This window comes from Schistocerca gregaria, chromosome 3, assembly GCF_023897955.1.
Source record: "Schistocerca gregaria isolate iqSchGreg1 chromosome 3, iqSchGreg1.2, whole genome shotgun sequence".
In the NCBI taxonomy this organism is placed as follows: Eukaryota; Metazoa; Arthropoda; class Insecta; order Orthoptera; family Acrididae; genus Schistocerca; species Schistocerca gregaria.
In genome coordinates, this window is record NC_064922.1 from 311,169,359 (window position 1) to 311,192,592 (window position 23,234).

Sequence of the window (23,234 nt, forward strand, 5' to 3'; positions counted from 1 at the left end):
TTTCCGAAATTGAATGCCCCATTCGTTCAGCTACCATTCCCCGTTCAAAGTCTGTTAATTCCCGTCATGCGACCACAATCACGTAGAAAATCTTTTCACATGAGTCACCCGAGTACAAATGACATCTCCGCCAATGAACTGTCCTTTTATACCTTGTGTACGCGATACTGCCACCATATATATATGCGTATATCGCTATCCTATGACTTTTGTTACCTCAGTATAAAGATCTTAAAAAGAAAATGAATAAAAAACTCGTAATTTTCATAATGTACCTTCCATTACTGATGCAGTAACATTATGCACAATGTTGCATGAGATGTGACGTGTCAGTCCACATACAGGGCCACACTTCAATGTTAGCATGCGCTGTATCGCCGGCCGCGGTGGTCTCGCCGTTCTAGGCGCGCAGTCCGGAACCGTGCGACTGCTACGGTCGCAGGTTCGAATCCTGCCTCGGGCATGGATGTGTGTGATGTCCTTAGGTTAGTTAGGTTTAAGTAGTTCTAAGTTCTAGGGGACTAATGACCACAGCAGTTGAGTCCCATAGCGCTCAGAGCCATTTGAACCATGCTCTGTATCGAATATAATCAAAAAGACAGCTAAAGGTGTGGAGTACCCACGTATAGTATAACTTGAGGGCGAAGTTGACATCCATTCGTTTCAAAATCATATTATATTGCGCGAACTTCAAGTAATACGTTGGTTATATCAACGTAACGATTTGAGACTTAATTAGCAGTTTTGATGTATATCAAAGACCTCTGTTATTTAAATTTGTCGCCAAAGGAATTTATGTTGCTTCCTTCACCATCGAGTCCTAAAAATATCACTTCGACGCTAGAATTTCAACATTCTCAGATTGTGTACAGTGACCGTTGTCGTGAAATTTGGAGTTTTCTTTAAAAGCTCGCAATGAAATCGCTACAGTGCAGATCCTAATGAAATATCGATATCCCAGCATGGATCGACCAACTCATCACAGATTAAATTTATGCATAGTTCTTTGCTGTGGAACACCTATGGCGCTTGCGTATCTTCGACCTAATGTACAGTGAGGCGGTTTTCGTTTTCGAGTTTAAAAGGACGGAGCGGGCTCGGGTCGATCAGAAGATGGACGAAACGTAAACGGCCGAAAAATCAGGTAAAACGTGAATGTACGTGAGGCTGGTCCCTCTGGCCGGGTAGACCGGTCGTTGGGTACAAGTCTTTCTCGTTGACGCCACTTCGGCCACTTACGTGTCAATAAGGATGAAACGATGATGATGAAAACACAGCGCCCAATTCCCGATTGGAGATAATCTTCGATAAGGCCGGAAATAGAGGGCCCCTCGCATGGTATTCTGCTGCGCTGACCAAATTTTTCTTTCACTGTCTGAAATATTATTTTATACATTTTTGAGTTTGGTCACTGTTTATTGAAACATATCTGTTACGAATCACAGCAACTGAGAAGTCGCAGCCGGCCGCTGTGGCCGAACGGTTCTACGCGCTCCAGTCTGGAACCGCGCTGCTGCTACGGTCGCAGGCTCAAACCCTGCTTCGGGCATGGATGTGTGTGCTGTCCTTAGGTTAGTTAGGTTTAAGTAGTTCTAAGTTCTAGGAGACTGATGACCTCAAATGTTAAGTCCCATAGTGCATAGAGACATTTTTTGAGAAGTGGCAGTTTTCCCAATAAGAGCTTTACGGTTCTTTCACTCCAATTTCAGTAACAACAAGAAGACACAAGTAGCAGTTAACGACTAAAAAGTAACATTTAATATTCACCGCCGTGTGCAATCTGTTGGCTGTAGTTCTTACTTCTTTCTAAGAACCTTGTGTCACGCTATCGAGTCTGGCTGCGATGTCGGTGAAAAGTCGCAACTATAAGTCACAAGTTGCAACAAAAAGTAGCATTTAACTTTCAGCGCCGTGTTCCATCTGTTGATCGACATTCCTCCTTCGTTGAAATGTTTAACAGTAAAGTATTCACTAAGACGTATCTTTGTTTACCAGTGCAACAAACAAATAAACTTCTGTGTGTTTTCTGACGTATTCCATTTACCTCGTTCCTGTCGTCAGTTTTTAAATGGGAAATCAGTATTTTCCACTCATTGCACTTGCATATTATCAACCTTAAAATACATAACCAAATCTTTATCGGCAATTACTTGGCAGAAAATGTAGGGTTGTGTGACGACTTTAACAAGGAGTCAATCGAATTTTAGTTATTCACTCAGACTATTTCACATTTATTTCACTTTGCGCATTTATTCAGACCGCATAATGATTTCAGTAACACACAGTTGAAATACATAATCTGCACGCTTCACAGGCGTGAACATATCATTTCCGTTGCTATTGCACATTTAACCTGACCATAAATACCAGTTAGCAGATATACTTGTCAGTGCATGTTACTTGCTACTTGCAACTAATCACAGTGGTGATAAATCACAGAAATCATATATTAATATTGTTAGAGGAACACAAACTGTGATTTTAAATTATGACAAATTGCAACTAAAAGTCACAATTACCAAGGAGTAGCATTCACAGAACTCACTGATATCGGGAAGTAAGTTTAGACCATCCCTAGCGTGCTTGCTACCTGCTGCATGAATGTGGTGCTAGCAGGCAGTGTTCAGTAGAAGGAAAATTGAAGGAAAGAAGATTAGAGTTTAACTTCATGTCGATAACGACGTCGTGAGAGAGAGAACACAAGCTCGAATTAGAGAGGTGTGTGGAAGGAAATTTGGCAGTACCGTTTCATAAGAAGTGATATGTCCACCGACGACGACACAAAAAAATATCCAGCTAGTAATGATTGAACAAGAATAAAACGTTCTCGGTTTTCAAGCCGCGTCAATTCGAATAAAATACTCGAGCTTTCGATGACCATCTCCGCCATCATCGTCAGAAGTTCACTGACTAACAGTTGTAAGTGGTTCAAATGGCACTGAGCACTATGAGACTTAACTGCTGAGGTCATCAGTCCTTCAGAACTTAGAACTACTTAAACCTAATTAACCTAACGACATCACACACATCCATGCCCGAGGCAGCATTCGATCCTGCGACCGTAGCAACAGCGCGGCTCCGGACTGAAGCGCCTAGAACCGTTCGGCCACTGCGGCCGGCTCCATCGTGTTTAACTGCAGGTAGCACGTACTGCTGGGCTACCCTTTCCCCTACAAATCGGTGAACAAATATTTTCCTTCTGGTTCCAAAAATCTCTGTCTGCGATTCATCGGCGAGTGATACCTTCGACCACTCTTCCGATGTCCAATTACCATGCTTTTTAGCCCATTAAAGTCTCTTCTGTTTATTTATGTGCCTTAGGAGGTGTTTTATTACTGTGAACACATCGTTTCAGGCCGGCTCCAGTCAGTCGCCTCTTTACTGTTACAACAGATAATGTTGTCGTGTTTATTTCTACCAATTCTGCACGAATTTGTGGCACTGCTTAGAGTCTGTTTCTCTTACTGGTAATTCTGATACATGTATCGTCACTTTTAGTTGTTTTAAGAGGTCGTCCGGGTCTTGGTATGTCCTTATCGCTACCTGTTGTCTTGTGGCAGTGAAGGGTGTATTCCACTCCTCCTACAGACACAGTGCCTGCCGGGGTGGCCGAGCGGTTGTAGGCGCTATAGTCTGGAACCGCGCGACCGCTGCGGTCGCAGGTTCGAATCCTGCCTCGGGCACGGATGTGTGTGATGTCCTTAGGTTAGTTAGGTTTAAGTAGTTCTAAGTTCTAGGAGACTGATGAACTCAGACGTTAAGTCCCATAGTGCTCAGAGCCATTTGAACCATTTTACAGACACAGTACACTGTTCGCAATTTGGAGAATAGATAAACCTGCTTGGCTAAGTGCTACAATTGCAGCACGTTTTTCTATGTATATCTTCTAATTTTCACGTGTTTAACTTCCCATCCTAAATCCGAAGGGTTGCGTGGGAATTCGAACTGTCGTACTCCCGAATTAGAGTCCAGAATGTCAACATTGTGACACCTCACTTGGGAGCAATGTTAAGTAGTAGATGTGAGACTGTTGTGTGTCAACGTTGTTGCGTCACAAATTGCAATGGAATAGCATATCTGAATCAAGTATTCAACGAATTATCGAGAACGTTCTGACGAAGAGAAAAGTGTGTGTGTGCAATGTTTGTCCTGCATATTTAGACTCCCAAACAAAAGCAGTGATGAATGGAATCCTGCTAAAACTCGATTGAAGTCCAAAATGTGGACAGTTCTTTTCTCGGAAAAAATCATCACGAGTGATCAAACTTGTTGTCAATGCAAACCTGTCACAGAACAACGACGTAAAAAAATTCCCATTGAGGAGAGCGGCTTTGACGACATAAGCGACATTCAACTCACTTTGACACTCGAGCTAAACAACATTCCAAAGAAGACTTTCTTACACTTTCACAATGTTGTGCGGACCTTTTGTGCGTTGTACTAGCCGGCCAGGGTGGCCGTGCGGTTGTAGGCGCTACAGTCTGGAACCGCGTGACCGCTATGGTCGCAGGTTCGAATCCTGTCTCAGGCATGGATGTGTGTGATGTCCTTAGGTTCGTTAGCTTTAAGTAGCTCTAAGTTCTAGGGGACTGATGACGTAAGATGTTAAGTCCCATAGTGCCCAGAGCCATTTGAACCATTTTGCGTTGTACTCAAGCTGGGTACACTATGTATAACATCTGAAGCACTAAAACCATCATATTAATTTCCCTCACTTTTTTATCAATCTCCTCTCTAAACTTTTTGGTCTGACGCTGTATGTGTAAATATTAGAGAATAAATATTATTCATTGCACAGTGTATTTCATATCGTATGCCTTCATCATCAGCTGCGTTTTAGTGAAGGTCACATGTTTGTTACATATCTGTGCCAAATTGTTAAATTTCATAAGATGATGTAATGTGTATCACCAAGTATGCAGCCTACGATTAAATAGAGTACAAGTCTACCAGTGATAAAATGTGTTTATGTAAAATTTGTGTATGCACTTAAAAATTTCAAGCTTAAGGAGACAAAAACCGTCAGCAAGATCGAACTCAACAAACTGTCTATGGCACACTCGTGCCGAACGAACATGCAATTTACACTGAAATGCACGTGATGACTGGAAAAATGCCCAGGTGAAACGTGTCTATAAGGAAGGTGAAAGAGCGGACCCACAAAGTTGTACACTAGTATCTTTAAAGCTGGTTTGCTGCAAGAATTGTAGAGCTTACTGTACGTTCTAATATAATAAATTTCATTGAGAGAGAAAAGCTTCTATCCACACATCAACGCGAATTTAGAAAGCATTACTTGTGGGAAATGTAATTTGTCCTTCTCTGGCAAGATCCCCCTGGACCATGGATGAAGGCAAAAGGCAGATTCCATATTCTTAGATTTCCCGGAAGTGATTGACATAGTTCAGGTCCGAGTATACGGATTAGGTTCTCAGATGTGTGAGTGTCTCGAAGACTTTTTAAGTACGAGTAATAGAGCCCAGTCGTTGTCCAGGAGGGCGGGTGCTCATCAGAGATAAAGATGTAGTCAGGAGTTACTAAGTTCACTATACATTCTGAGGCTAAAAAACACCAATAAACTCTAGAGACAGGTTTCTTATTCAGAAATAAGCAAAAAATACCGATAAACATGCATATAAGCACTTGATCACTATCGATATTATGAAACAGATCTCTTCTACTGCGAAGTTTTTGTTTTCAATATTTTTGAAGTAGGGAGTATTAAGCAAAACAAGAAAAAATCTAATAAACATGAGAGCTAAAATGCGTACTTAAAGAGTTATGAGCACTTCTAATGTGAAGCACAGCTCTTCTACTCAACAAGTTTGCACATCTCTTTAGATGTGCGCTTCAGAGCCCTGGTTTACCAGACTTTTTTTTCTTGTTTGAGTTAAGGAACCTATCCCCAAAGTTTGCCTCTTTTTCTTGACGACCTGTGTAGATAAACGCTCTGAGGGACAGCAGCAATCCGCGACTGCTTGCTGATGACTCTGTTATCTGCGGGAAAGTAACATGGTTAAATAATTGCAGGAGGATACAGGATGACTGGGAAAGAATTTCTACTTGGTGTGATGAATGTCAACTTACTGTAAACGTAGAAACATATAAGTTACTGCAGAGGAGTAGGAAAAACGGTCCTGTAAATTTCGAATAATATTAGTGGCGTGCCTTTTGGCACAGTGACGTCTGTTAAATATCTAGGCGTACCACTTCAGAGTGACATGAAAAGGAATTAGCACCTAAGGTCGTTATAAGGAACGCGAGCGGTCGAATTCCATTTATTGGGATAGTTGTAAGACGTGTTGCTTATCTGTAAAGGAGACTCATTCTTAAGTACTGCTCGAGTGTTTGGAATCCCCATTGGGCCGGATTAAAGGAAGACATTGAAGAAGATCAGAGGCGTGCTGCTAGATTTGTTACTGGTAGGTTTGATCAACACACCAGTTTTAGGGAAATGCTCCGTGAATTCAAATGGGAATCGCTGGAGGTACGATGATGATCTATTTGCAAAAAATGTTGAATTTATGCAACCGACATTTTCGACAGGATGTAAAACGATCCCATTGCCACATCAGTCAACTTGCATAAAGACCGCAAGGCAAAATAAGAGAAATCAAGCCTGTCACGTATGCATATAGAGCGTCGTTTTTCCGTCGCTTCATTTGTGTCACGGGAAATGGAACGACCAGCGGTGGTACAAGTTACCGTCCGGCACCCACTCAGCGGCGGCTTGCGGAGTACGTGTCAACAGCTGGTGAAACCACAGGCTGCGAGATGCAATGTACAGTAGATAATATATTAAAGGCGAAGCAGAAAAATTTCCTTCTCAAATAGTCACACTAACAACGGTTACGGCATAAGCGCCAACAATGAACAAATTGGTGTAATATGTGTTCACGCAAATAGTTTCCACTACTGCTATTTTTCCGTTAACGAGAGTTCATTTTTGCATCGAGCAAAGGGAAGAACCTCGTTACACATTCACAACCATTACATGTCTTAAAATGTACTTTTCGCGTAGATCGCCAAATAAATTTGCTGATGTTCGTTCATTCTATTCTTCGACTCGTGGCGCACTCTTACGCAACTCAAACATACGCACTTAGGTGACAAAGTCATAGGATAGCGATACGCACACATACAGATGGTGGTTGTATGGCGTACACAAGGTATAAAAGGGCAGTGCGTTGGCCGAACTGTCATCTGTACTGAGGTGATTCACATGAAACTGTTTCTGACGTGATTAGGGCCACACGACGTGAATTAACAGACTTTGAACGCAAAGTAGTAGTTGGAACCAGACATATGGAACGTTCAGTTTCAGAAACAGATAACTCAATATTCCAGGATCCATAGTGTCAAGAGTTTGGCGAGAATACCAAATTTAAGGCATTACCCCTCACCATAGACAACGCATTGGCCGACGTCCTTCACTTAACGACCGAGAGCAGCGGCATGTGCGTAGTGGTGTCGGTGCAGCAACACTGCGGTAAATAACCGCAGAAATAAGTGTGGGACGTACGACGTAGGTATGCGTTAGGAGAGTGCGGCGAAATTTGTCATTAATCGGCTGTAGCAACAGTCGACCTACGCCAACCCTTTGTTAACACCTGCAAGCCACTGTGGCCGAGCGGTTCTAGGCGCTTCAGCCGGGAACCGCGCTTCTGCTACGGTCTCAGGTTCGAATCCTGCCTCGGGCATTGATTTGTGTGATGTCCTTAAGTTAGTTTGGTTTAAATAGTTCTAAGTCTAGGGGACTGATGACTTCAGAAGTTAAGTCCCATAGTGCTTAGAGCCATTTGAACCATTTGTTAACACCATGACGTTTCTGCACCGCCTCTTTTGCGACCGTGACCATATTGGTTGGATCTTACACGACTGCAAAACCGTGGCCTGGACAGATGAGTTGCGTTTCCAGTTGGAAGCGCCGATTTTTTTTTTTTTTTTTTTTGTGGGAGGGGAGGGGGGGGGGGATGTGGTCCAGATCCCACGAAGCCATGTACCCAAGTTGCAAGCTAGTGGTGGCTCCATAACGGCCTTCGCTATGTTTACATGGAATGGACTGGGTCTTTCGGTCCGACTGAACCCATAATTGACTGGAAATGTTTATGTTCGGCTTATAGCCATTCATTGATTTATTCTCAGCAATTGACTACCCATAATCCTCTGCAGCAGGTACCAAGAGGGCAAAATCTTTCATAGACAAAGTTTTCACTTTCCTCAGAGATGATTTGTGGGAAGAAGAAACATGTAATATTAAGATATAATTTAACGGAAGTAAATTTATCAAGGAAAAGCGCATGGATATGAAATAAAGAACACCTTTTAAATTTCTAAAAAATATTTTCATTTTTGCTAATTTTATTTTTACATGAAATGTATTTGCACTTGCGGCAGTGAAAATTGGTGCCGGACAGGGACTCGAACACAGATTTCGCACTTTATGCAAGCAATAGCCTTAGCCGCTTTGGCTATACGTGAACGTTTCCCTCTCAGACCCAACCTTCCCTATGCCGTCGTTCCTGAGTTTCTTCTTTCTTCTTGTAGATAAAGTAAACGGCTTGTCAGGCACCAAAGTACCATAGGGAACGTTAGCTAGTACACCAGTACTCTCAGCAGTACTCCATGTCTTCCAAGCCAAGATGTTTGCATAAGGGAAAGCTTCAAGGCCACCATAGTCAGCATAGTTCCCCCATACAAGAGCCAAGGTCTTGCATGCATGCATCCATCTCGGAAGGAAGCTTCGCGTCATTCTTCTTAGCAACACATGCACTGCAATATCGTAATTATATTTTTAGTTTCTAATAGCATGGTAGCGATGTTATAGAAATAGTAATTTTATGATTATGTGTCCTTATGTGATTTATTCGTATTTTTGTGGAATTTTCAATTCATGCTTCTCAGTGTAAATAACATCACATTACAACAGCTACCTAAAAATTGGTACAGAACGGGAGTTTCGGCTAGTAGCTGCATTTTAAGGCTGAAGATACATAGTTAAGAAGTACATACTTACGGACGGAATGAAAAAGAAGACGGATTATGGTGAACTCCATAACTTACCTCTTTCTTTCGATTGCATTTTACAATTTTTTGTTTGAATTTTAGTAAAAAGTTAATTAACGAAAATCAATTGTTAATTAATGATTAAATAATGAAAGAAGTATTCGTAATTAAGTACATACCTTCTGAAATAGCTTCCATTAAAAAATATCGATCTGATTTTGCTGAACGTAAATATTTCATGTGAGCGAAAGTCAACCTTCGGAAGAAACAGCTGGCCTCTTTGAAGACGGGTTCAATAGTGTCGTGTACGACTTTGTGCACAGTGGTAAAGGATATGTGGGCTATAGAGAAATTTGGCAACTGCAATCATAGGAAAACTGGACAGGAGCAAGGTCCGTGATGTCTGGAGCTTTGAATGGTCTGTCTTGAACACGCCAAATAAGCTCCGCATGGTCAAGTCGTCCACGGCCATATGGAACTCATCCTTGAGGGGCACGCATAGGGACTCAGTTGTTCTCTGCCGTCTCAGAACTGGACACACGCGGTTGACCCACAGCTATCTCCTTCGTCGTGAGAACTCGCCCAAGTGTCGCTGTGATGCAGGGCTGACAGTGGTCCATCTTCTGGTGGATTGTCCCCTTGTATCCCCCTTGCGGAAGTCCTTTAATTTACCAGCTGCACTTCCTTTAATTCTAGGTGACGATGCCTCTATAGCTGACTCAGTTTTACGTTTTATCCGTGCAGCTGGGTTTCATCACTCGCTCTAGTGTGGGTGCTCTCGCATGATTTCTCAGGCTACACCCACTCCAGCGACTTTTAATTGTGACGTGGATACCAAAATAGTGTCTTTTATGGTAACAAGTTATGTTGGTACCTCTATCAACGCTTTCCAGCTGAAGGTTCTTCATTTGTAGTTGAGAGGTTGACGTTTTACCTGATCCATCAACCACTGTAGTCTGTTTTACTCTAGTCAACTATTTGCTGTGCTCCTCTTAAGTGTCCTCTGTTTTGTGTTACTGCGGTGTTCATTTTAGCACTGTAACTCTTGGCGTTCCCTCCCTTTGGGTGCAGAGGTTACGCTTTTACTGTATAGGCCTTTTACAAGTATGTCTGTTTGGAACTGGGAACTGATGACCTCGATGTTTAGCCCCCATCAAACCCCAAAACCAGCCAACCAACCAACCAGAAATGATTAGCGAGCGAGTTAACACAACAGACAGGTGATTTAGTTAACTTGTATTCCTCCAAGTGTATGAAGACTCATAACAAATAATGCAGCAAGATTTAAAATCCAACTCATACAATATCAACTAGTATGAGGTTTGGTGTACTAAGCATGAACAATGGTGTCGCAATGAAGAGACTCGAAGTGCAAGTGGAGCATGCGTTGGTTGAGTCGCTGCCATCGACTGTCCTGTATCAAGGTGGCTATGGGCGCTGATGGTACGGAGCTGCTGGAAGCGTGGCTCAGTGGGCGCACACCATTGGGTCCGCCAGACCCCGTGCGATCACTATCGGCATCAGTCAGAAACTTGCAATTCCTTTGCCAACATTGATGCCCATGGGGTGGTATCGATATGTGATACCACGAATATTCCCAACATTATTAAAGCCAACCTATTAAACGAAACTGCTGAACTCTGAACTTCTTTTATTTATGGCCACCTTTTCCGCATTATGACCTAAACTACAGCCCCATCCACGCTCCCCTAGTGTGCTACCAACTGTGAAAAGTAATCACTGGGCATTGCTGAAGGTGTGCAACATGCACACCCAGTTTGCAGTGGGTCGGTGGGATCCTTCTCCGTGCAGCTCTTTCTATGACGAACAGCGCACACATTAGTCCAATGTCCAGACGCATCAGCAGTGGAGGGTTCCATGATCGCTTGGTGCCACTATTTACGGCACTTCACTTTTTTACGACAGTAACCAATATTTGAGATGAATTATGCAAGAAGTGCGATCATCGGGGTAACACAGAGTCTGACATCACCAATAGAATTTTAAATTTTTCAAGGTTGCTAGCAATTCTACCGTCATTATTGTCACTGCTGGCGGAAGTCGGCGTAATTCAAGTTGAATGCTTTTTTAATCTGCTAAGTACAGCTTAAGCTTCAGTACTTCATTGATTTGAATTGTTTGTGACAGTGACGTACTTCATATTAATTAATTCTGGTACAATATGTTGCAGCAGCTTTTCCATTAACTCCCATTTTTATTTTCCGCGTATATACGAGCAGGTATTGCTTTAAAAACTTGAGGGCGCGCAGCAGACTTATGCAGCGCTGAGATTGGCCGCCGTCGGCAGAGCTCATTTATGAATGTAGCGGCCGTTGCCCGCGGTGACCGGCGTAATAAAAGCTCTGTTAAAATTTAATGAGGCGCTTTAACGAAAGCTGCTTTTTTGTGTGTGTTTTCGCCCTTTCCCTTGGATGCCCGTTAATTTTCTGTGCGGTTCTGTGGCAAGGGCTTTCATTTTCTCTTCTCAAGCTGAAACTTTTGTTTTACCTTTTCGTCCTATTTCCGGAACTTTGCTTTACGTCTAAAACGTTTCTTGGAAGAAAATGTTATTTTATACTTCTTCACATGTAGGATTTTTCAGCACGTTTGTCGCTTAATCAGGCTTACGAGGGGCATTCAATAAGTAATGAAACACATATTTTTTCTCTGCCAATTTCTGTTGAAAAAATGCGGAGTTTGATGTGGGACATCCTTGAATATTCTCCCGTCAGCCCCTATAGTTTCATGAAGTTCCGATAGATAGCGGCGCTGTACATAACCTTCGAAATGGCGTCTGTAACGAAGCTGCCGTCCAGGTGGCGAGCTATCAATCTTCTTTAGGTGGAAAACTAGAGCATCGTAGATATTCATAGGAGCTTACGTTATGTCCACGGAGACCTGGCAGTGACAGATGCATGGCAAGTCGTTGAGCGAGATGTTATTCCGTTTTATGTCGTCCCTCATGGTGCAACGAGCACCTGTGAAGTGTACTGTGCTACCCACAGGAAACTGAAGAAACGACGGAATATCGTGAAATGTACAACTTATCTCTTTCTTTCGCCCGCGTTTTACAATATTTTCTTTGGATTTCAGTAAAAAATTAGTTAACTAAAATCAGTTGTAAATTAATGATTAAATAGGGCCTAATGTAATAAGTATTCGTAATTAAGTACATAGCTTCTGGAAAAGCTTCCATTTAAAATATTCCGATCCGATTTCGCTGAACAGAAATATTTTATGCGAGCGAAATTCAACCTTAGGAAGAAACAGCTGGCCGCTTCTAAAACCGGGGTTCAATAGTATTGTGTACGACTTCATGCACAATGGTAAAGGAGAGGTGGGCTGTAGTGTGTTATGGCAACTGTAATGATAGGAAAGCGCGACAGGAGCAGAAATGATAAGCGAACAAGCTAACACAAAAAGGCAAACCAACTTCTCCTAAAGGGCCTCAAACAAGTCTACGCACTCGAGAGGAGTTCACAGAACTTACTGCACTGTTCTTCTTCAGCCACCATACAGCACGGCTCTCGCGCCTTCCAATTTCCATCTGTTTGGTCCAGAGAAGGATGGACTGTGCGGAGAAGCAGTACGTGGATGGTGGAGAGGTAACTGATGAAGCACGACGCAGGCTCTGACATCGACCAGTAGAGCGGTACCCTGTAAGCATACAAGCACCCCAGTACATGGCCTAAGGCGGTCCCAGTCAATGGAGGTTATGTCGAAAAATAGGGTTTTGTAGCCAAAAGAGTGGAAAATAAGATGGTATACTGGAATCCTGAAGAAAACCAACCAGCTTTCAGAAAAAAAGTCTGTTGTATTACTTATTGAACGACCCTCATGTAACTGTCATTCCTTCCAGAAAGGACATGGATCTTTTTCATTCTGAAGTACTTTCATACTTCCACTGCGAAGACACAAATGTAGTGGTTCTCGGATCGTTAGATGCATTTCCACGAAAAACGTCATTATATCTAAGAATATATCGACTTCTGCAATATTTTTATTGCGTTAAACGAGTATTAGGAAGGCACACTATGTGACGAAAAGTCTCCAGACACTCCTTTGTAAGTGGACTTTAGGTGAAGTGGAAACACGAAGGAACAGAATTGCTGAATGAAAACCGGCCAGACCTCTTGCCCTGACTGACAGTTACCATTCAGCATTGCGGAGGGTGGTTGTACGAAATAGCCTGAAATCAACAACAGAGATCAATCGTGAGTTCCAAAGTGCTACCAGGAGTCCAGGTAGCACAATGACTTTGGGTAGAGACTTAAAGAGAATGGGTTACAACAGCCGAGTATCTCCTCATAAACCACACATTTCTGCCGTCACTGCTAAGCGACGCTTGAGATGGTGTAAAGGGTAACCTTAATAGACAGTGGATGACTAAAAACGATTGATTTGGAATGATACATTAAGCTGTACCATGTCCTGAAGGGTTTGGAGTCGCCATGTGTAGTGCTAACAGTCAGCTATGCAGGGGCGAATGTTACCGTGGTCAAGATGTAGTAACATTATTGCGCTTAAGAAATCGCTAAATGAGGATACTGCGTATAGTAGAGGAACAGCTAGGGGACGATGCGGTGGCACTATCCTCCGTGCCCTCGGTGGCTCAGGTGGATAGAGCGTCTGCCATGTAATCAGGGGATCCCGGGTTCGAGTCCCGGCCGGGGCACACATTTTCAGAATATGGAATCGATGGGTTCGCTGGATCCCAACGGCCTCGTATCACTAGCAGTAGAGATGACAGGCATCTTATCCGCATGGCTGTAACGTATCGTGCAGCCACGTCTCGATCCCTGAGTGAACAGTTGGGGACGTTTGAAAGACAACAACTATCTGCACGAACAGTTCGACGACGTTTGCAGCACCATGGACTATCAGCTCGGAGACCACGGCTCCAGTTACCCTTGACGCTGCATCACAGACAGGAGTGCCTGCGATGGTGTACTCAACGACGAACCTGGGTGCACGAATGGCTCAACGTCGTTTTTTCGAATGAATCCAGGTTCTGTTTACAGCATCACAATGGTCGCATCCGTGTTTGTGCGACATTGTGGTGAACGCACATTGGAAGCGTGTATTCCTCATCGCCATACTGGCGTACCACCCGGCGTGATAGTATGGGGTGCCATTGGTTACTCGTCTCGCTCACCTCTTGTTCGCACTGAGGGCACTTTGAACAGTGGACGTTACATTTCAGATGTGTTACGACCCGCGGCTCTACCCTTCATTCGATCCCTGCGAAACACTACATTTCAGCAGGATAATGCACGACCGCATATTGCAGGTCCTGTACGAGCCTTTCTGGATACAGAAAATGTTCGACTGCTGCCCTGGCCACCACATTCTCCAGATCTCTCACCAATTGAAAACGTCTGGTCAATGGTGCCCGAGCAACTGGCTCGTCACAATACGCCAGTCACTACTCTTGATGGGCAGTGGTATCGTGTTGAAGCTGCATGGGCAGCTGTACCTGTACACGCCATCCAAGCTCTGTTTGACTCAATGCCCAGGCGTATCAAGGTCGTTATTACGGTCAGAGGTGGTCGTTCTGGGTACTGATTTCTCACGATCTATGCATCCATACTGCGTGAAAATGTAATCACACGCCAGTTATAGTATAATATATTTGTCCAATGAATACCCGGTTAGCATCTGCATTTATTCTTGATGTAGTAATTTTAATGGCCACTAGTGTAGTTGTAGTAATGGGAGGTATTATTGTGGAGGTAAATTAAGTAGTAATGCCTAGTGTACAATTTGTGTAACAATCAAAACAGCCTGTGTTTAAATTATACGTAAAAGGCTAATATGGTATAAATAAATGATCCAAGGATTCTTTGGTTTCGGCTCTCGAGAAAGAATGAACTGATACTACTCCACAGAGATTCAGACAACTCACTGGAAGTGGTTCCACCAGACGTCAAGACATTATACATTTGAAAGGTGGACTAACCCCATAACAATATTGACTAATGGGTGTTCGGATACTGTTGATCAAATAGTGTACATCCTTCCAGACTGTGTACCATGTCGACAATTATTTGCCCGTGACTGTAACAGAAGTGCAACTTTACGCTATTGCTTAAATAGACATAGCTCTACGCGTTTCGGACTTTTTTCTATTATCTAGTGTCTTATTTGCTTTAGTCCAGCAAAAGATACACCTATTTGCTGTAAAATTAAGAAAGTACTATCCTGACTTTGTAAGGTTTGTAGCTTACTTTTGGTATTCATTTTTTATTCGATGTGTCATACTAAATATCTGTACGATTGATATTTTTGAGACAGGAGTCGTCAATAGTCGATATGTTACGCCACGGAGGTTCTGAGCAGAAACAGTGAAATCTTTGGTTATCAATAACATTGTCGTTGCCAGGGTGGCATTCAGACAGAAGTAAGTGAGAGAGTCGGGTGTTGGTCACACTGCTGAGCTGTTTGAAAATAACTAGCAGCACACAGAGATGCAAACCCAGATTATGTGCTTTTTCGAAATACGATTTCGTAAATATTGATTTTAGAAGTGTGAAGATATTCAGGCAATGGTGTAGCTGCATTGCTTGCATTTATCACGAGTTTGAGAAAGGAAAAAAATTAGCAAGATGCATTTTTCTTTGCTGGTTCAGATCAGTCAATTTGACCATCGAGGCGTGATGAACCAAAGTTATTTGCTTACATAGCTTGGATTCAGAGTTGTAGAGTCACCACTCTTTCACCATTTCATTAACTAATTTCATAGCAGCGGCATATTTTTTATAAGAAGTCATTTTTGTAAAGATGGTTGTAATTGTTAAGGAATGAGATTCATAATATAGATTTGAACGCTAGTCTCTTTTCAGTAATTCCAAGTTGAGTTTCTTCCACCGTCTCCTCACGAAACTGCAATTGTATTTAGCGGAACACAGTTTCTCAAAACATCAAGTGTGATGTGCATAGCGTAGCTGCCTTTCCTTTCATTGCACTTGGCAAGATTGTTTAGCTGGTTTACTGCGGCGCTGTATCTTAATATTCACCACTTTCTAGCAGTTCCAAGTTTCCGCTGCCGCCCCATAATTATTATCAGGTTTAGTTCAGGTAAAGTTCAGTTCATATATCATTTCTCGTACAGACATTCTTACTTTTACACTGCAGTGTTACATATTTTATTAAGCCAGTTCGCGTTCGTAAATTTAAAGGGCATTTTCGCAGACACGTTTTGGGTAGTTGTTCTTTCAAAGTTTAGTTAGTAGTTTTATGCAAAATTGTTACTCAGTTTTGTCTGTCGGTGTTACAAGTCACGTACTGTAACGTCATCCACTGTAGCACTGTTCTTTGTTCTCCGTACTGTACGATACAGAATTTCACAGGACGGTTTCTTTAGTATTCATGTTCACGTTTTCTAATTCTTATTGTTAAAAGTAAATTGCAATACATTTACATTGTTCAGACGGGTTCGGCGAGCCATTTCACCAGATAGTGTTTACATAAGGACACTACTTGCACGGTTCAGGTTCACGTTACAACACAGACATAAGTTTAAGCGTAGGAAACCAGTCTTGTCGGGCATTGAGGCTTGGCATGGGAAGCTGTGGTAAGACCCTTTGCAGTTAAGTAAGGAGTTGAGTACAGTCAAAGCTAGAGCAGACATAGTGATATGTGTGCTTTCTGCACTAGTAGCGCATCTTTTTAGCGTGTGGGACAAGCGCTTTAGTTGTGCGCATCATTGTGACGTAACTATGCCTTGAATGCAATTACATTTTTTTTCTACTTATAGGTTCAAAAACGTATTCGTGACATCTTGTCATTATTTTCAAATTTTTTTTGGCCGAGATGCGCTTTGTAATCGCTACCTAGATAATATTCCTTCTACCTTCAGCAGCAAGGATAACAATTTTCCTGAACTATCTTCGGGCTCTCTCTCTCTCTCTCTCTCTCTATATATATATATATATATATATATATATATATATATATATATATATATATATATATATATATATATATATCCCGGTCAATATCAATGGACCACCCTATATACACTCCTGGAAATGGAAAAAAGAACACATTTACAACGGTGTGTCAGACCCACCATACTTGCTCCGGACATTGCGAGAGGGCTGTACAAACCATGATCACACGCAAGGCACAGCGGACACACCAGGAACCGCGGTGTTGGCCGTCGAATGGCGCTAGCTGCGCAGCATTTGTGCACCGCCGCCGTCAGTGTCAGCCAGTTTGCCGTGGCATACGGAGCTCCATCGCAGTCTTTAACACTGGTAGCATGTCGCGACAGCGTGGACGTGAACCGTATGTGCAGTTGACGGACTTTGAGCGAGGGCGTATAGTGGGCATGCGGGAGGCCGGGTGGACGTACCGCCGAATTGCTCAACACGTGCGGCGTGAGGTCTCCACAGTACATCGATGTTGTCGCCAGTGGTCGGCGGAAGGTGCACGTGCCCGTCGACCTGGGACCGGACCACAGCGACGCACGGATGCACGCCAAGACCGTAGGATCCTACGCAGTGCCGTAGGGGACCGCACCACCGCACCGCCACTTCCCAGCAAATTAGGGACACTGTTCCTCCTGGGGTATCGGCGAGGACCATTCGCAACCGTCTCCATGAAGCTGAGCTACGGTCCCGCACACCGTTAGGCCGTCTTCTGCTCACGCCCCAACATCATGCAGCCCGCCTCCAGTGGTGTCGCGACAGGCGTGAATGGAGGGACGAATGGAGACGTGTCGTCTTCAGCGATGAGAGTCGCTTCTGCCTTAGTGCCAATGATGGTCGTATGCGTGTTTGGCGCCGTGCAGGTGAGCGCCACAATCAGGACTGCATACGACCGAGGCACACAGGGCCAACACCCGGCATCATGGTGTGGGGAGCGATCCCCTACACTGGCCGTACATCTCTGGTGATCGTCGAGGGGACACTGAATAGTGCACGGTACATCCAAACCGTCATGGAACCCATCGTTCTACCATCCCTAGACCGGCAAGGGAACTTGCTGTTCCAACAGGACAATGCACGTCTGCATGCATCCCGTGCCACCCAACGTGCTCTAGAAGGTGTAAGTCAACTACCCTAGCCAGCAAGATCTCCGGATCTGTCCCCCATTGAGCATGTTTGGGACTGGATGAAGCGTCGTCTCACGCGGTCTGCACGTCCAGCATGAACGCTGGTCCAACTGAGGCGCCAGGTGGAAATGGCATGGCAAGCCGTTCCACAGGACTACATCCAGCATCTCTACGATTGTCTCCATGGGAGAATAGCAGCCTGCATGGCTGCGAAAGGTGGATATACACTGTACTAGTGCCGACATTGTGAATGCTCTGTTGCCTGTGTCTATGTGCCTGTGGTTCTGTCAGTGTGATCATGTGATGTATCTGACCCCAGGAATGTGTCAATAAAGTTTCCTCTTCCTGGGACAATCAATTCACGGTGTTCTTATTTCAATTTCCAGGAGTGTATATTTGGCCCGGTCACTATCAATGGACCACCCTATATATATATATATATATATATATATATATATATATATATATATATATATATATATATAGGGTGGTCCATTGATAGTGACCGGGCCAAATATCTCACGAAATAAGCATCAAACGAAAAAACTACAAAGAACGAAACTGGTCTAGCTTGAAGCTTGAAACCAGACGGCGCTATGGTTGGCCGGCTAGATGGCGCTGCCATAGGTCGAACGGATATCAACTGCGTTGTTTTTAAAAATAGGAACCCCCGTTTTTTATTACATATTCGTGTAGTACGTAAAGAAATATGAATGTTTTAGTTGGAGCAGTTTTTTCACCTTGTGATAGATGGCGCTGTAATAGTCACAAACGTATAAGTACGTGGTATCACGTAACATTCTGCCACTGTGGACGGTATTTGCTTCCTGGTACATTACCCGTGTTAAAATGAACAGTTTACCAATTGCGGAAAAGGTCGATATCATGTTGATGTATGGCTACTGTGTTCAACGGGCGTGTGCTATGTATGCTGCTCGGTATTCTGGACGACATCATCCGAGTGTCCGCACCGTTCGCCGGATAGTTACGTTATTTAAGGAAACAGGAAGTGTTCAGCCACATGTGAAACGTCAACCACGACCTGCAACAAATGAATATTCCCAAGTAGGTGTTTTAACTGATGTTGCGGCTAATCCGCACACCAGTAGCAGACAAATTGCGCGAGAATCGGGAATCGCAAAAACATCGGTGTTGAGAATGCTATATAATATTCCCGTACCATATTTCTATGCACCAGAAATTTCACGGCGATGACTTTGAACGTCGTGTACAGTTCTGCCACTGGATGAAAGACAAATTACGGGACGTTGACAGATTTTTTGCACGCGTTCTATTTAGCGACGAAGCGTCATTCACCAACAGCGGTAACGTAAACCGGCATAATATGCACTATTGGGCAACGGAAAATCCACGATGGCTGCGACAAGTGGAACATCGGCGGCCTTGGCGGGTTAATGTATGGTGCGGCATTATGGGAGGAACGATAATTGGCCCCCATTATATCGATGGCAACCTAAATGGTGCAATGTGTGCTCATTTCCTACGTAATGTTCTACCAATGTTACTACAAAATGTTTCACTGCATGACAGAATGGCGATGTACTTCCAATATGATGGATGTCAGGCACATAGCTAGCGTGCGGTTGAAGCGGTATTGAATAGCATGTTTCATGACAGGTGGATTGGTCGTCGAAGCACGTTCACCGGATCTGACGTCCCCGGACTTCTTTCTGTAGGGAAAGTTGAAGGATATTTGCTATCGTGATACACCGACAACGCCTGAGAACATGCGCAGCGCATTGTCAATGCATGTGCGAACATTACAGAAGGCGAACTACTATCTGTTGAGAGGAATGTCGTTACACGTATCGCCAAATGCATTGATGTTGACGGACATCATTTTGAGCATTTATTGCATTAATGTGGTATTTACAGGTAATCACGCTGTATCAGCATGCGTTCTCCGAGATGATAAGTTCACAAAGGTACATGTATCACATTGGAACAACCGAAATAAAATGTTCAAACTTACCTACGTCTGTATATTAATTTAAAAAACCTACCTGTAACCAACTGTTTGTCTAAAATATTGACTATTACAGCGCCATCTACCACAAAGCGAAAAAAGTGGTACAGCTAAAACATTCATATTTATTTACGTACTACACGAATATGTAATAAAAATGGGGGTTCCTATTTAAAAAAAAAACGCAGTTGATATCCGTTTGACCTATGGTAGTGCTGTCTAGCGGGCCAACCATAGCGCCATCTGGTTTTCCCATTGAAGCTAGACGAATTTGGTTATTTGTTGTTATTTCGTGGGATATTTGGCCCGGTCACTATCAATGGACCACCCTGTAGATATATTTCAATAAGTACTATAATCAATATGCTTCACATTATTTTCTTGGCATAATCCTTCAGGACAGGAGGTAAGCTGGAATTTACGGAAGGTACTTGCAGCTCATCACTTTAAACGTAACGCGAATTCGTTATTTTGAAGCTCTTATTTGTATGATGCCGGATATGATCGTATTCAGTACACGATATTTCTGTGATCCATGTGGCCGCCATCTTCAGGTGCGATCGCTGAGTACACAATCACAGTTCCGGCGTGACTGTGCACTCAGCGATCCCCCTGAAGATAGTGGCCAGATGGATCGCCGAAATATCGTGTAGTGAAGGCGATCATATCCGGTAGCATACCCGTGAAGAGCTTAAACATGTAAGACATCGGTAAAATCTGCGGAATCACGTGAGTGCCTATGTCTACGAACATTCAGATTTCCCAATAGAAACGTTATGCTAGCAGACTGAGCCAAGCATGCCTATTGCACGTACAGAGGTTGGACAAAATATGGAAATACAACACAACACATAATCGTGTCTAACACAGTGTAAGATTGGCATTCAAAACAGCTCGCAAAATAGTCGCAAGTTAAGTTAACAATGATGCAGGTGGATAGCGATCACTATCACTCCTCCTCAAAGTAGACTACAAAGGCTCAATAACGTTGACAACTCACAAAACGAGTCCTGGACGATGCGACCTGTCTGAACACTGGCCCTTTCATTTTGGAGCATCGCCATTAAGGAACAAATATTGTACCACGAGCTAGAACGTATCAGCCTAAATGGTCATATAACCCTTGGCAGTAATATGACTTAGCAAATAACCATGGGGCCAAGGAATATTACGATACGGCTGCGCAATTTATTACCGAACCCCCGTCGTGTTTCACTCTCGGGATGTAAACTCGGCCAGTCGTTCGCAACAGTGTGAAACAAGACTAAGTCAATCAAATGAGTTTCTTCCATTGTTTCATAGATCAGGTTTTATGGCTTCGCACAACATGTTCCTGTTACGGGCATTTGGTCAGTGATGAATGGATTGGGAAATCCATCTCCACGTTCAGTTCCCTGCTTATGAAGTTCCCTTCGTGTTGTTTTGGTGCTGACAGAGTTCGCGAGTGCGACATTCATTTCTGCAGTGACTTTTTTAATAGCTATCATTCTGTCTCTATTCGTCGCAATCCTCTTCAGTGATCGTCTGTCACGTTCACTCGACACATACTTTTGTCGGCGTTGTGACTTCTTTCCATCCGTGCGCTATAAACCTTCGATGTCGTGCCTCTTGAAACTCCAAACAAGTCGGATCCCTTGGTTACGGAAACACCCACCACACGACCACCAACAACTTTCCCACTTTCGAATTCACTTAGTTCCCACGTAATGCAACTACTAGGAGACAATTGTTGAACTACACAAAAAAACGTAAATTATTTGCAAACTACAGGATGCACACACTTTATTCAAATGTAAACGTCACTACAGATATTCAGATTTAGGTCATCACATGTTCGATATGCCTGTCATCATTGGCGATGATTTGACGCAGCGAAATTCAGCATAATCCGATGAAGTGTCGAAACATTGATCCTGTCGATGACCCCCTGAACGGCTGTTTTCAACTCAGCAGTGGCTTTGGGACTATTGCTATACCCCTTGTCGTTAATATAGCCCCACAAAAAGGAGTCGCATGCGTTCAGATTGGAAGAATATGACGGCCAATCGAAGCCCATGCTAGCGGCTTCTGGGTACCCCAGAGTCAGAATGCCGCCTGCTCTCCTGCTTCGATGGGGTCGAGCTCCGTCTTGCATGAACCACATCTTGTCGAAATCAGGGTCACTTTGGATAATGGGGATTAAATCATCTTCCAAAACCTTCATGTACCGTTCGGAAGCCACAGTGCCATCAAGGTACATCGCACCGATTATTCCGTGACTGGTCATTTCACACCGCACAGTCACCCGTTGGGGATGAAGAGACTTTTGGATCGCGAAATGCGGATTCTCAGTCCTCAAAATGCGCCAGTTTTTATTATCGACGAAACCATGGCGTTCTCGCTAAACCAAACAATACAGCGCATACTAATTCCCATCATGCCGCGCGGTCAACTGTGCGGTGTAAAGTCGTAACTCAAGCCGCTCAGAAGTTAGGACGATTTTATTTGATATAGTTCAATAATTGTCACCCTGTACATAGAACACTGCTCTGACCACGCGTGGCACTTGCAACGTACTGAGAACATTGCACAAATGTCGTTTGTGGTCAGATATAACATAGCAACCTGCAGGCTTGGTTAGCATTTGCATTTATGTTCAAGCATGCGTTTCTCGCGGTTTCTCTTTATTTTTGTCCTACCCCTGCAGCCTGGCTACAAAATGTCTTTCTTACTAGTCGTGAATGCTAGGCCGTGTGCTGATCAGAACTAAGTCAGTTATGTGTCTGTTCATGCCAGCGTTATCACGTTGTTCATGAGTCTGAACGTTAGATACGACAGGGTATTTTCAATTAGGGGTATATTTCATGATACATACTTGCATGTAAACCGACTTAAAGTAGAATATAGGGAGGGGCAGCCTGCAAAGTATAATATTATTAATCTTATAGCAATTAATTTATTTGTGTAGCACATTAAGCCAGTAGTGGTCAGATTCAGGCATTGAGGCGAAACGACCACTTGTGTATTATTTAATTTATTAAGACTGACTCATTTTTCGTAGGCTGTTACTTTGTCAGCCATTTCGTTAGGTCCAGAATATATGCCTCCCACATAGAAATTGAAAAAGAAAGTGTGAATACATTTGTCAAACACGTCCACTGTTTCGTATTTCGGATAGATTAACGACAAACTTGATATCACATA

At 43.4% G+C, this 23,234-nt stretch overlaps 1 protein-coding gene and 1 non-coding gene across 3 annotated transcripts in view; both read left to right on the plus strand.

The window, feature by feature from the left end:
• The window catches only part of LOC126354710 (rap guanine nucleotide exchange factor 4), a 1,235,035-nt gene that overhangs the window by 781,861 nt on the left and 429,940 nt on the right, over positions 1-23,234 (plus strand). The window lies entirely within an intron of this gene.
• Trnat-ugu (transfer RNA threonine (anticodon UGU)) lies at positions 13,607-13,681 on the plus strand. Its single transcript has one exon. It is a non-coding gene; the product is annotated as a tRNA-Thr (tRNA).